The sequence below is a fragment of the Trichosurus vulpecula genome, chromosome 2 (genome assembly GCF_011100635.1).
Source record: "Trichosurus vulpecula isolate mTriVul1 chromosome 2, mTriVul1.pri, whole genome shotgun sequence".
Lineage (NCBI taxonomy): Eukaryota > Metazoa > Chordata > Mammalia > Diprotodontia > Phalangeridae > Trichosurus > Trichosurus vulpecula.
The window spans coordinates 57,167,618-57,180,555 of record NC_050574.1 but is presented as its reverse complement, the minus strand read 5'-3'; positions in this window follow the sequence as shown (position 1 = coordinate 57,180,555).

Here is a 12,938-nt window from a genome sequence, read left to right as displayed (position 1 = left end):
ATTCCTGTCACATCTTTTTCTGCCACCATATGAAAGTTCCATCATTATCTCAAACCTGGAATGTCTAAAACAAAACTCCTCCTCTTTGCACTGCCCCACTTCCAGCCCAGCCACGAACTTCCCTATTTCTGTTGAAGGACTGCCATCTTCTCAGTTGCACAGGTGTATATCCTTAGAGTCATTTGCTCCAAAGCAGACTTTAAGCTAGGGGTTCTTAGCTTTTTCGTGTGTGTCATAGACCCGATTGGCAGTTTTGGGAAACTTATGGACACTCTTCTCATAATATTGTTGTCTACATATATGATCAAAGGAAATGATATATTTCAGGAGGCACGTGAAAATAAATTTTTCCCATCCAAGTTCATGGCGCCCCTGAAATCTATTCAAGGATCCCTTGGGATCTATCTGTGAACCATAGTTTAAAAACCCCTGTTCTAAGCTGTCTCAGGCCTCAATCTCAGACTCCAGAGGTGTAACTGGCCTTCTCAAAGAAGGGCCTTATACTAACACTTATCTCAATTCTCAGTGAACCAAAAGTAATGTGGTAGTGAGGTTGCTTTCTATGACAGAGAGATGGGGAGGTGAGTACCTGTGCCACATAGAGGATAGCTTTTGTGAGTGCCTCATGCCCTACATGGCAGCTAGGTGGTACAGTGGGTAGACCACTGGGCATGTGTGACTCTGGGCAAGTCATTTAACCCTGTTTGCCTCAGTTTCCTCATCTGTAAAATGAGCCAGAGAAGGAAATGGCAAACCCCTCCTGTATCTTTGCTAAGAAAACCCCAAGTGGGGTCATGGAGAGTGGGACACGACTGAGAAATGATTTAACAACAAACTTAACATGCCCCACCATCTTTTGAGACTCTGGGAGCTTGAAGTTCAGCCCAGCATCCATGAAGCAAATCCTCCTCACTGTGACCTCCAATCCCTCCACTGCACAGTTCTTTCCCAGGCTATGTCCTTCACTATCTCTACTCTCTTCCCTTTCCCATCTTGACTCCTTAGTGAACCAGTTCAACTCTACACTGTCCTCTTTCCTCGAGTCCCCTCCCCTTAGTGTTGTTGATAATTCCCCTGAGAAGCCTCAGCCCTGGATCAGTGCCATTATCCACTGCCTTTGCTCCTCCTAAGCTCATGAAAATCATGAAACTGAACTGTCTCACATAAAGAGGCGACTCTTCTTTGCCAAAGCAAGCCCATCTACATCTACAAGTGATTCCATTGCATTACAGCACCCTGTCTCCTCCATCTCTCAGGTTAAGTCTATCAAATGCTTCTAAACTGCCTACAAACACGCCCAGGTCTCTCCCATCCATCCCCATTAGCCATCTTCCCATATCTCTCCTCTCTTGGATGATGAAATTCCTTGAGAAGGCCACATATAATAACAGAGACTTCTATTTCTTTACCTCTCACTTTCTTCTGGCTTCCAAGCTTACAATTCAACCCAAAATCACCAACTATTTCTTGCTGCCAAATCCAATGCCCTTTCCTCACTCCTCATCCTTCTTGACCTCGATGCTTTCGACACTGTTCTTCCTTGATACTCTCTTCTCTCTATGTCAGAGGTGTCAAAGTCAGCCAATGCAGCCTGGAAAACTTCTCAGTGCAAGCCTGAACCAGATAACTGTAATTAACAAAAATACCAAATGACATAGCTCATATTCACTTTCCAAGTCCATGTTCAGTCTACAGGGGGCTGTTTGACACCACTGCTCTAGGTTTTCAGGACACTCTTCTCTCTTAGTTTCTTCTCCATGCCTGACTGCTCTTACCCAGTCTCTTTGGCTGGATGGTTATCCAGGTCATGACTGCTCAGGGTGGGTGTCCTCCAGTGCTGTGTCCTCTGTTCTCTCTCTATACTACTTCAGTTGGTGACCTCGTTAGGTCCCATGGATTCAATGATCATCTCTAAGCCAATGAGTCTCAGATTTAGTTATCCATCCCTAACCCCTGTCCTACCTTCTAGTCTCGCATTTCCAACTGCCCAGTAGATGTCTCAGACCAGATCCTCAGATATATCTTAAACTCAACATGCTCAAAACTGATTATCTCCACTCCCAAGCCTCATCATCCCTTCTTTCAAACTTCCCTATTACTATGCAGCAGAAATATCAAATATAAGACCAATAAAACAACTTAAAATGTAATTGGGAAACATTTAACAAAATAAATAAAAATACAGCATAACACAGATAATGTTGATGTGTAGCTTTCTGAGTAAATATGAGGCCCACAGGGATCCTTATGTATGGTTTAATAAAAATGGATCCCTGTGGTGGAATAATGACTTAGAAAATTACAACTTAACATTATCTATGCTGTCTGGTATTTTTACTTATTTTGTTAAGCACTTCCCAATTTCATTGTAATACCATTTGGTAAGAGCTTGTCACTTGCAGGCTATCTCTGCTGAAGAAGATACCTCCATCCTCCCAGCCACCCAGTCTTGAAACTTGGGCATTCTCCTTGTCTCCTCTACTCCTTTTCTTTTCTGACACTGTCACTGTTCTGGTGCAGGAAGGAAGGAAGGAAATAAGCACCTAAGTGCCTACTATGTGCCAGGCACTGTGATAAGTGCACCTACATTTCATAAATATTATCTCTTTTGATCACAACAATCCTGGGAAGTTGGTGCTATTATCCTTGTTTGACAGTTGAGGAAAATGAGGCAAGCTGAGATTTAGTAACTTGCCCAGTAAAAGCCAGTCTGAAGCTTCCAGATTTGAATTCAGGTCTTCTTGACTCCAGGCCCAACCCTATTTATTGTGCCACCAGCTGCCTCTGTCACCTTGTGCCTGGACTACTGGAATAGCCTGCTAGATGGTCTTGCTTGAAGTCTCTCTTCATTCCACTCCATCTTCTGCTCAGTTGTCAGACAGATCTTCTCAAAGTACAATTCTGACTGTGTCACTCCCCTATTCAACAGACTCCTACGGTTCCCTGTCACCTCCAGGATCCAATAGAAAATCTTCTGGCTTACAAAGCCCTTCATAACTGCCCCTCCTCTGATGCCCACCACCACTGCAGTCTTCTTATGCTTCATTCCCCTCTCCCCTCTTTCGTGTACTACTAGATCCAATAACCCTAAACCCTTTGCTGTTCTTTGAATGAAACTCCCTCTTTCCAGACTCCAAGTATTTTCCTTGGCTACTCCCTACTTCTATGAGAAATGTTTCCTGATTCCTCTTAATGCTGGTGCCTTCCCTCTATTGATTATTTCCAAATGATCCTGTATGTATCTTGTTGGTACACAGTTGTTTTCATGTTTTCATTAGACTGTGAGCTCCTTGACAGCAGGGACTGTTTTTAAAAAAAAAATGTGGGGGGGTGATGTTGGCCTTACTCTGTATTTCCAGGGTTTAGAACAGTGCCTGGCACAAAGGAGGCACTTAATAAATGGGTATTGACCTGACTAGGCAGCATAAGACATACTTTTTTGAGGCATGGCCAATATGGTCATTTGTTTAGCTTGTCTTTGCATATTGGTTATAAAGATTTTGATTTTCTTTTTTTCAATGAAAGAGATGGGAAGAAGGGGGTGGTATTAGGGATACACACAAAAAAAGAAAGGAGAATAGTTGGAATATTTTTAAAAATGCACACAGGAGAAAAGGAAGGCTGCCGAAATCAATGACAAGCTAAATAATTTTGAACATTACATATTAAATTTATTACATAATTAAAAAGAAAAACAAGCTGTACATAACAGAAATTCTCTGAATTTCACATACAATCTTTTTCTGTTTTACTATGTATATATAAACAATCATTTTGTTAGGTGTTAAATTTAACATTTTTAAAATGAAAAGGAAAATCACCTAACTTACAAAGTGATCTAATCTAAACTGGGCTTTCACTACTATAGGGCAATCTTTTTAACTTTCCCTAGTTGACTTTCTTTTCACACACTCTGCACAGCAGTTATTCTAAACTGCTTCTCTTCTCAAATCAATACCACCTTCTCCCCTTGCCCTCTCATCAAAGGACTTTGTCTTCTACTTTATTGAAAAAAAAATAGAAGAGGATCTGTCATGGGTTTATTGTTCTCTCCCACTCCACTTCTCAAAAGCACTCTTCATCATCCCCTATTCTGTCTTTGTTTGCTCCAGTCTCTGGCTGCTCTTCTCTTTGCCAGACTCTTCCCCAAGACTAACTCTTCCCCTTGTGACCTTGATTCCATCCCCTTGTCCCCATTTCCTCTGGAAAACTATTTTTCTTTCTCTCATCTTCAATCTCTCAGCCACTGGCTCCTTTTTCCTAGCCCAGGTCTCCCCACAATTCCTAAAAAATATCTTTACTTGATCTTGTCATCTCCAACCATCATCTTACATCTTTAGTCCTCATAGAAATGGTGACTTACACTTTCTATTTCCCCATTCTCTTCTCAGTCCCTTGCAAGCTAGTTTCCAGCCCCACCACTGGACTGAAATGGCTATTGCTCAGGTTACCCACAAGCTCAGCTGCTTTGCCCAATGGCTTTTTCTTACTAACCAATTCTATTTTCCCTCTCTAGAGCTTTCAACACTGGGACATTCTCTCCTCCTTTGGCATGTGTGATACCGCTCTCTTCTAGTTCTCCTCCTTCTTGTCTGACATCCTTTGGCTGGATTCTTGTCCGTCTCCCACTTCGTCACTGTGGGCATTACCCAAGGCTCCCTCCTGGGCCCTTTTCTCTTTTACGCTGCTGCCCTTGGTCGTCTTATCAGTTCCTGTAGGCTCTGTACATATTTGTATAGATCTGTGTGTGCATGTGATCTCATGCTTGTACAAGGGCATGCCTGGACTTACGATTTTAGTGGTGTAGGGAACTCCTGGCGAAGAAGCTTCTTCTACAGATAAAAACAGACTCTAAGATTTAATGTTTTTTTTTTCAAGAAGTTAAGTGGCTTGGCTAGGGTCCCACAGTATTTCTACATTTTAACTAAATAAGGCCTCCTTGTCTCTTTAGCCCCTGTACCGCACTGCCTTTCATCCATATGGAAGAGTTTGTATCTCTCTATCCTAGTCTCTCTTCTGAGCTCCAGCCCTACATCATCACCAGCCTGTGGGACATTGCTGCTGTTGTTTATGCTTTGTTCTTGAAGAGGACCAACGTTTAAGCGACCTGGATGTCATCATAGGTGTCTCACATTCAACATGTTCAAAACAGAACTCATTATATTCTTCCCAAAAAAGTTTGAAAAATCTTTTATAAATGAAATGAGAGTACTTGAGGAAAAAAACTAGAAAAGAAATGAGAGCTACGGAAGAAAGAATTGAAAATGTAGTTATCAGCTTGGCATAAGAGGTACAAAACTTAGTTCAAGACACAAATTCCCTGAAAATCAGAGTAGACCAAATAAAAGTCAATGACTCTATGAGACAACAAGAAATATTTAAACAAAGCCAAAGACTGCAAATACAGAAAAAATGTAAGGTTATCCCAGAGCAAAAACAAGTGAGCTAGAAAACACACTGAGGAGAACACTTTAAGAATAGCTGGACTATCTAAACACTATGATCAAAAAAAGTATCCAGACACACTGTTTCAAGAAATCGTAAAAGAAAACTGCTCGGATTTCTTAGAACCTGAAGACAAAGTGGAAAGAGAAAGAATCTACCAGTCACCTCCGGAAAGAAACACCCAAATGAAAACTCCCAGGAACATCATACTCAAAATCCAGAATTTCCAGGTGAAAGAAAAAATACTACACATAGCCAGAAAGAAATAATTCAAGAACTTAGGAGCCACCATCAGGATCATATGTGGTTTAGCAGCCACCCCTATTAAGGAGAAGAGAGATCAGAATACAACATTCCAGAAGGCAAGGGATATGTGCCCAGAGGCAAGAATAACTTATCCAGCAAAACTGAGCATAATGTTACAGGGGAAAAAATGGACCTTACAAAAACACCAGGGCTGCAGAGAAACTTTGATTTTTGTGAATAGAAACACAAAAAGGTAAACATGGATGAATAATGATAAATGACTAGATAGGATAAATTGCTTACATTCAAATATGGGACGATGATACCTATGTTCCCTCTGAACCCCACCATTATCAGGGGTCATAGAGGGAGTACAATTAGACAAGGCCTAGAGGTGGTTCGATTATGTCTTAACGATCTTGAGAAAAGAATGGAAAAAGACAGGAAGAGGAGTGCATCATGAGAGGAAGGGTGGGCAGGGTGAGGAAGAGAAAGGAAGATTAGGGAAAATTATCTCACGTAATTAGGGTGTACAAGTAGACCCCTCTACAAATAAGGATGAGGGTGTGAGGGGAGTGGTTTCCATTTGAACCTCACTCTCATCTGAACCGGTCAAAAGAAGGAAAAATACACACAAAGATGTGAGTATAGTAATACATATCACTTAAGAGAAAAATAGGAAGAAAAGGGGAATAGTAGGGAGTGGAATTAGAAGTGTAGATTAAGAGAAAGAGTGGACCTAAGCAAAACAAATACCAAGGGTGTATAAAATATATTTATAGCTCTTTTTGAGGCAATGGATTGGATTTGGGCAATGGACAAACAAGTTATAGTGTATAAATGTGATGGAATTGGTGGAATGCTATCATACTAAACTCTTATCAACATAAAGGACAACCATTATTCTAGAGGAACACGCCACCCGCCTCCTGATAGAAAAGGTGAATGATTCAGAATGCAGAATGAGACAGTTTTTTTTTTGAGGGGGTGTAGGGTATGGCCAATATGGAAAATTGTTTTGAGTGACTATACATGTTTGTAATGGGTTTTGCTTTTCTTATATTCTAAACTGGGAGTGGGGTGGGGTGGGAGAATGAGAAGGGGGATTTTGGATGAGTAAAACAAATAAAAATATTTTCAAAGACAAAAAAGACAGATCCTGCTCTCAAGTTGCTCACAGTCTAATGAGAAGGACAAATATGTACCAACAAGCTATGTACAGGATAATTTAGAGATAATCAATAACAGATAGAACTTTAGCTGGAAACCAGGGAAATCAAGGGGCAGAGATGAGGAGGAAGAGTATCCCAAGCATGGGGAACCTCCAGCATAAATGTGGAGTCTGGAGGTTGGCTAGTGTCAGTGGGTGGCAAAGTGTAAGAAGACAAGAAAGGTCAGAAAAGGCCAGGTTGTAAAGCACTTTGAGTGCCAAACCAGATTTTATATATGATCCTGGAGGTGATAGGGAGCCATTGGAGTTTATGAATAAGGGGGTGAGATGATCAAATCTGTGCCTTAAGGAAGATTAATTTGACACTTAAGCAGAGGGTGGACTGGAATGAGGCAATCGATCACAATAGTCCAGGAATGAGGGGTGAGGATCTGCATCAGGAAGATGATAGTATCAGAAGAAAGAAGGGAGAATATGAAAGAGAAATTAATAAGGTAAAGTCCACAGGTCTTGCCGGTAGGTTAGATATGGGAGATGAGAGAGAATGAGGAGTCAAGGGTGAAACCTAGATTATAAGCCTGGGGGACAGGGAAATGGTGGTGTCCTGGACAATAATAGGGAAGTTTGGAAGCAGGGAACATTTTTGGAGAAAAATACGAGGTTCAGTTTTGGACATGATGAGTTTGAGATGTTTACAGGACATCCAGTTTGAACTGTCAAGTAGTTAGTTGGAGATTTGAGTCTGGAGGCTAGAAGAAAGGTTAGGGCTGGATAAGTAGATCTGAGGACCACGTGCATATCAAGGAGAATTGAATCCTTGGGAGCTGATAAGATCACTAAGTGAAATGGTATAAAAACATAAAAGAAGAGGGCCAAGGACAGAGCCCCAGAGCAGACCCAAACTGGATGGAGATTAGGCAAAGGAGACAGAGAAAGAGTTGTCAGACAGTATCAGGTGAACCAAGAGAGAGCAGGGTTATGGAAACTTAGAGGGAAGAGAGTATCAAAGAGAACAGTGTGATCAATAATGTTAAAAATCAAGAAGAATAAAGATTGAGAAAGGGCCGTTCGGCAATTAAGGGATCTTCGGTAACTTTGGAGAGAGTGGTTTCAGTGGAATGATAAGCTCAGAAGATGGATTGTAAGGGGTTAAGAAGAGATTGAGGGAGAGAAAGTGGAGGCACCTATTGTAGACAGCCTTTTGGTTTTTTTGGGGGGGGGAGCAGGGCAATTGGGGTTAAATGACTCGCCCAAGGTCACACAGCTACTACATGTGTCAAGTGTCTGAGTCTGAATTTGAACTCAGGCCCTTGCCACTCCAGGGCCGGTACTCTACTCACTGCGCCACCTAGCTTCCCCATGTAGACAGCCTTTGTAAGTTTAGCCACCAGGGATGAAAGATCCGGGATGATAATGGGGATGGAAGAAAGGGTTTTTTGGAGGATGGCATAGACAAGAAGACTTGTTTTTAGGCAAAAGGGAAGCAGCCAGTAGACAAGGAGAAACTGAAGATTAGTTAGAGTGAGACGATAAAGGGAAAAATCTGGTAGAGAAAATGAGATGGAATGGCATCACTTGCGCATGTATGTAAAAGTGTTTGCTTGCAAGGTGTCATTTCACGTGAAATGAGTTGAAGGAGGAGATAGTAGTGTAAGTGTAACAACAATACTGCTTGCAGCTGCTGTGTAGGTGTAAGGCCAACAACTGCAGCACACAGCAGGGCTGCTAGCACAGGTCTTTTGATCTGCTTTTCTAAGTAAAGTAACTTTAAGGGGTTTACAATCTCACTTTAATTAAACATACATATATCATTCACTTAGTTCAGGGGAAAAAGTCAGCACCTGAATTTTGGAGAAAACACAAACAGAAATTACAAGCAGAAATTATATAAACAGAGCAAATAACACAAATTAGCAGCCAGGCTTCTAACTGTCTGTCCATAGAAATATATACATGGTTACCAGAGAGAGAAGCACCAACATCTGGGTTTTCAAAGCTGGGGGGCTCCTTAATGGCTACCCAGAGTCTCATCTGGTGAAATCACAGGAACACTCTTCTAATGAGTGAGCCCCTGAAGCAACATGCTAGCCTCAGAGTACAAATACACTTCTTTAGGGTCAGAGAGTGTCACAACCACCTCAAACTCATGTGACTTAGGCTTTCTTGTGACCCAAGCAGGTCATCAAAGACTCTTGATTCAATCAAAGACTCTTGATTCAAACAAAGGCAAGACTCAATCAAAGACCCCGGTGCTGAGAAACATTCCAAAAGAAAAAAACAGCAAAAAGTCCCACCCTGCTTGCCACCACAGGAAGGCATCTGAGTGACATGAGATGAAGTGGAGGGAAGAAGAGGGAATGCTGTGCTGAAGGCCTCCATGTCTTCAGTTAAATATGAGGCCAAGTTCTCAAGTGAGATAGTGGAAGTTGGGGGAGGTGTGGGAAGCTTGAGGAGAGATGGAAAAATTTGGAAATATGCTATGGTGTGTGGGATAATCATTTAATTACCAATGTGTAAAAGGATTTCCTCACCACCGTGAGGACACCTCCATACTAAGGCCATTATCCTTCTGACCTCCTGATTTCTGTGGAATAACCATCCTTTTTATCCCCCGTGTTTGTAACTTTGGACCTGTCTTTGTCTCTTCTCTTTCCTTTATTTTTCATTTCTACTCAGGTAATTGGTTGACATTAGACCTATTGATTCTATATCTGTAACATCTCTGTTTATTCTCCCCTCTTATTGTCACTGAAACCACCTAAATTACCACTTACCCAGCCTAGTGAACTGATAGGTCTTCCCACTTCCAACCTCTCCCTTCTCAAATCTATCCATCGTAATGCTGCCAAGATAATTTTTCTTATGCATAGATTTGATCAACCCTTCGCTAAAATATCTCCTGTAGATTCCATTTTTGCCTTCCAAGTTCAAATTCCTTTGCCATGCATTCAAGGCTTTTGATTTATAGAAATGGCACCTGAAGCCCTGGAAGATTATTTGTTTGTAGTCATATATAGAGTGAACTTGCATCAGAGCCAATACTAGAACACGTGACTTGCAACTGCCTCCAGAATAAAATACAAACTCTTTAGCCTAGATTTTAAGGATCTCCCGAAGCTGCCTCCAAAGTGCCTTAGTGGCTATCTTTCACATTCCTCCCCTTCAGGAACTCTATATTTTTGCTAATTGGATAATTAGCTGATGCCTTAACTCTGCATTCCTATCTCCTGTCTCTACATTCACACAGACCTTCCCCCATGCCTGGAATTTCTGCCTCAGGATCCTTACCTTCCTGCTAGACTCAGTTGACAGCAGGTGCCACTGAAACATTCTCTGGTTCCCCAGTTAGTGCTCTCTCTCTCACCTCAGTTTACCTTATATTAGACTTACTTTTGTACATGTATCCCTCTGGCAAAACACAAGTTTCTTGACTTGTAGAGATGTATCCCTCAAAACTCATCTTTCATCTATTTGTATTTATTTGTATACTGTCTTATTAACCACACTAAAGTATAAGTCCCTTGGGGGATGAGATTGTATTTTATTTATCTTTGATAACAAATTCAACCAAAAACCTTTACTAAGATCCCACATTGTACATAGGCACTGTGCCGGGTGCTGGGGCAAAGCTCATAATCTAATATGTACACACAATAAATATGATAATAGTTCCCATTGGTGTGTCATTGTACATACGTTATCTCATTTGAGCCTCAAAACATCCCTGTGAGGTGGATGCTGTTATTATCCTCATGTTACGAATAAGAACTTAAATGACTTGTCTCACTAAATTAATTTTAAAAAATTAAATGACTTGACATGGTTAGTGTCAGAGATGGAAAATGAACCCAATTTTCTTGATTCCAAATCCAGCACTCTACCCACTTTGCCAGGATGCCTCTCCTACAAAGTTATGGCAAGTAGGTGGCAAAATGGAGAGAGCCCTACACCTGGTCAGGAAAACCAGAGTTCAAATCCTGCTTCAGATACTAGCTATGTGACCTTGGGAGAGTCACTTAACCTTGGTTTGCCTCAGTTTCCTCAGGTATAAAATGGGGATAATAGCACCTACCTCTTGGGTTGTTGTGAGGATCAAATGAGATACTATTTTTAAAGCACATAGCACAGTGCCTGGCACACTGTGGGTACTATATAAATGCTATTATTGAAGTAAGATATGACTAGAGCAAAAAAGAAATACAGAAAAAGTTCTCCCTTATGGCTAATGTGTAGATCCGAAGACCTAGCACAGGGCTCTACACAGGGTAGGCAGACAATAGTTATTTCTTGAATGAGTGAATCCATTCAGCGTAGTGCTAAATATGCAGTAGATACTTAAGAAATACTTAAATATTTCTTGGTTGTGTTTTCATGGTAACTTCATCCTGAAATGGCCTTGGAAATGAAGACTAGCTTGATCGAGGTCACTCTTCACCTACATGCATTGAATTACAAGTGAAGGGGAGAAATGAGGTCAGGCTTCAACATGCACTACTAGATTCTAAGTTCCTTGAGGTCAGAGAACTTAATCATCGTTTTATGTTTAGCTCCGTGCTGAAGCAGGTTTTGGCAAGCAATAGCTTTCAATTGCTGAACAAGTGTTTGTTAAATGCCTCCTGAATATAAGGCTCCGCAAAAGCATTGGTCTCAAGGAGTTTACATCCTTACATGCCACCAAGATATGAAAGAAAAATAGATTTAGGGTAAATGGGAATTTGTCTTCTTTGTCTACACAAGGTAGGGAGAATAGCACAAGATTCATTTTTCTTTAATTGAAACTCTTATCTATCTATGGTATTTTGCCCCTATCCCATCTATTTCATAATAAAGTTCATGGACCTCTGTGTAGCCCTCAAATATACACTGTAGGTAAGAGAAAATTTACATATATTTGCATTTAGCATTTCCTGAGCTTATCATGTGAGGGATGGTAATTATCAATCACTCTGAGGGATGGTAATTATGAGGGGAGATGGAGATGGAGGGGAGAAACAAAAGGGATCCCTAATCCTGGTTTTGAAAGTGGTCACTTCAAATTTTCCTAAAGATATCCTATACTCTCCTATCATGGTCTTTTTGTTGTTGTTCAGTAGTGCCCAACTCTTCAGAACCCCATTTGGGGTTTCCTTTGCAAAGATCCTGGAATAGTTTGTCAGTTCCACCTCTAGCACATTTTAGAGATGAGGAAACTGAGGCAAACAGGGTTAAGTGACTTGCTCAGGGTCTACACATCTAGTAAATGTCTGATGGAAGATTCGAACTAAGAGAGACGAGTCTTCCTGACTCCAGGCCCAGCACTCTATCCACTTCGACACCTAGCTGCCCTTGTGGTTTGCCTTTGATCATAAGAAGACTTCCCTTACTCCTCGCTGCTTCCCCTTGATAACATCCCACTCCCTCAGACTTGACATAATTATGTTTGTACTTTTTTAACTGCTTTTTTTTCTTTTTCGTTGAAATCTGGCATTTCATGGGTATAGAGAATTCCAGGTCCACCAATGCAGATCTGCAACTTGGGCACTAAGTGAATTGGCTTCCCTAGCATCGCAGTTGGTAGGTGCCAAGAGGAAAGACTTCAATCCCAATCTTCTCCACTAGAAGACCAGCTCCCTATTGTGTTGGTAAGCAAAATGGGCTCTTAGCACTCAGTTCAACCAAGTGCCCTTGAAGAGTTCGGCTTTTGTTTCCTTTGATTAATTCAGTGTATTTCATTGAGTCTTAATAGGTGCTAAGCCCCAGGCCCAAACCCTTATTAGGTGCTTAAGCCTATGTGGGTATGAAGCTCCCAGGGTACTAAGGGGAGGTGCTAACTCAAGAGCCAATCATAGGAGCCTAAGTTCTGGTCATTCAGATGATGTATGATGATGTCTGAAATGGTATAAGAAGAGAAGATGGAGCTATTTGGAGGGGGGGGGGGTTGGGGGGTGGCGCAAGCTGATGCAGACCCTCCAGGCAGCTATAGCAAAGAGCCCTCCAGCTCGTAAACCAGGATGTTGGGACTTTGTTAAACTCTGGTAACTATGTATTGAGATTTGAATTGTATTTGGTCTGTCTGTCGATGTCTGTTATTTGTTTG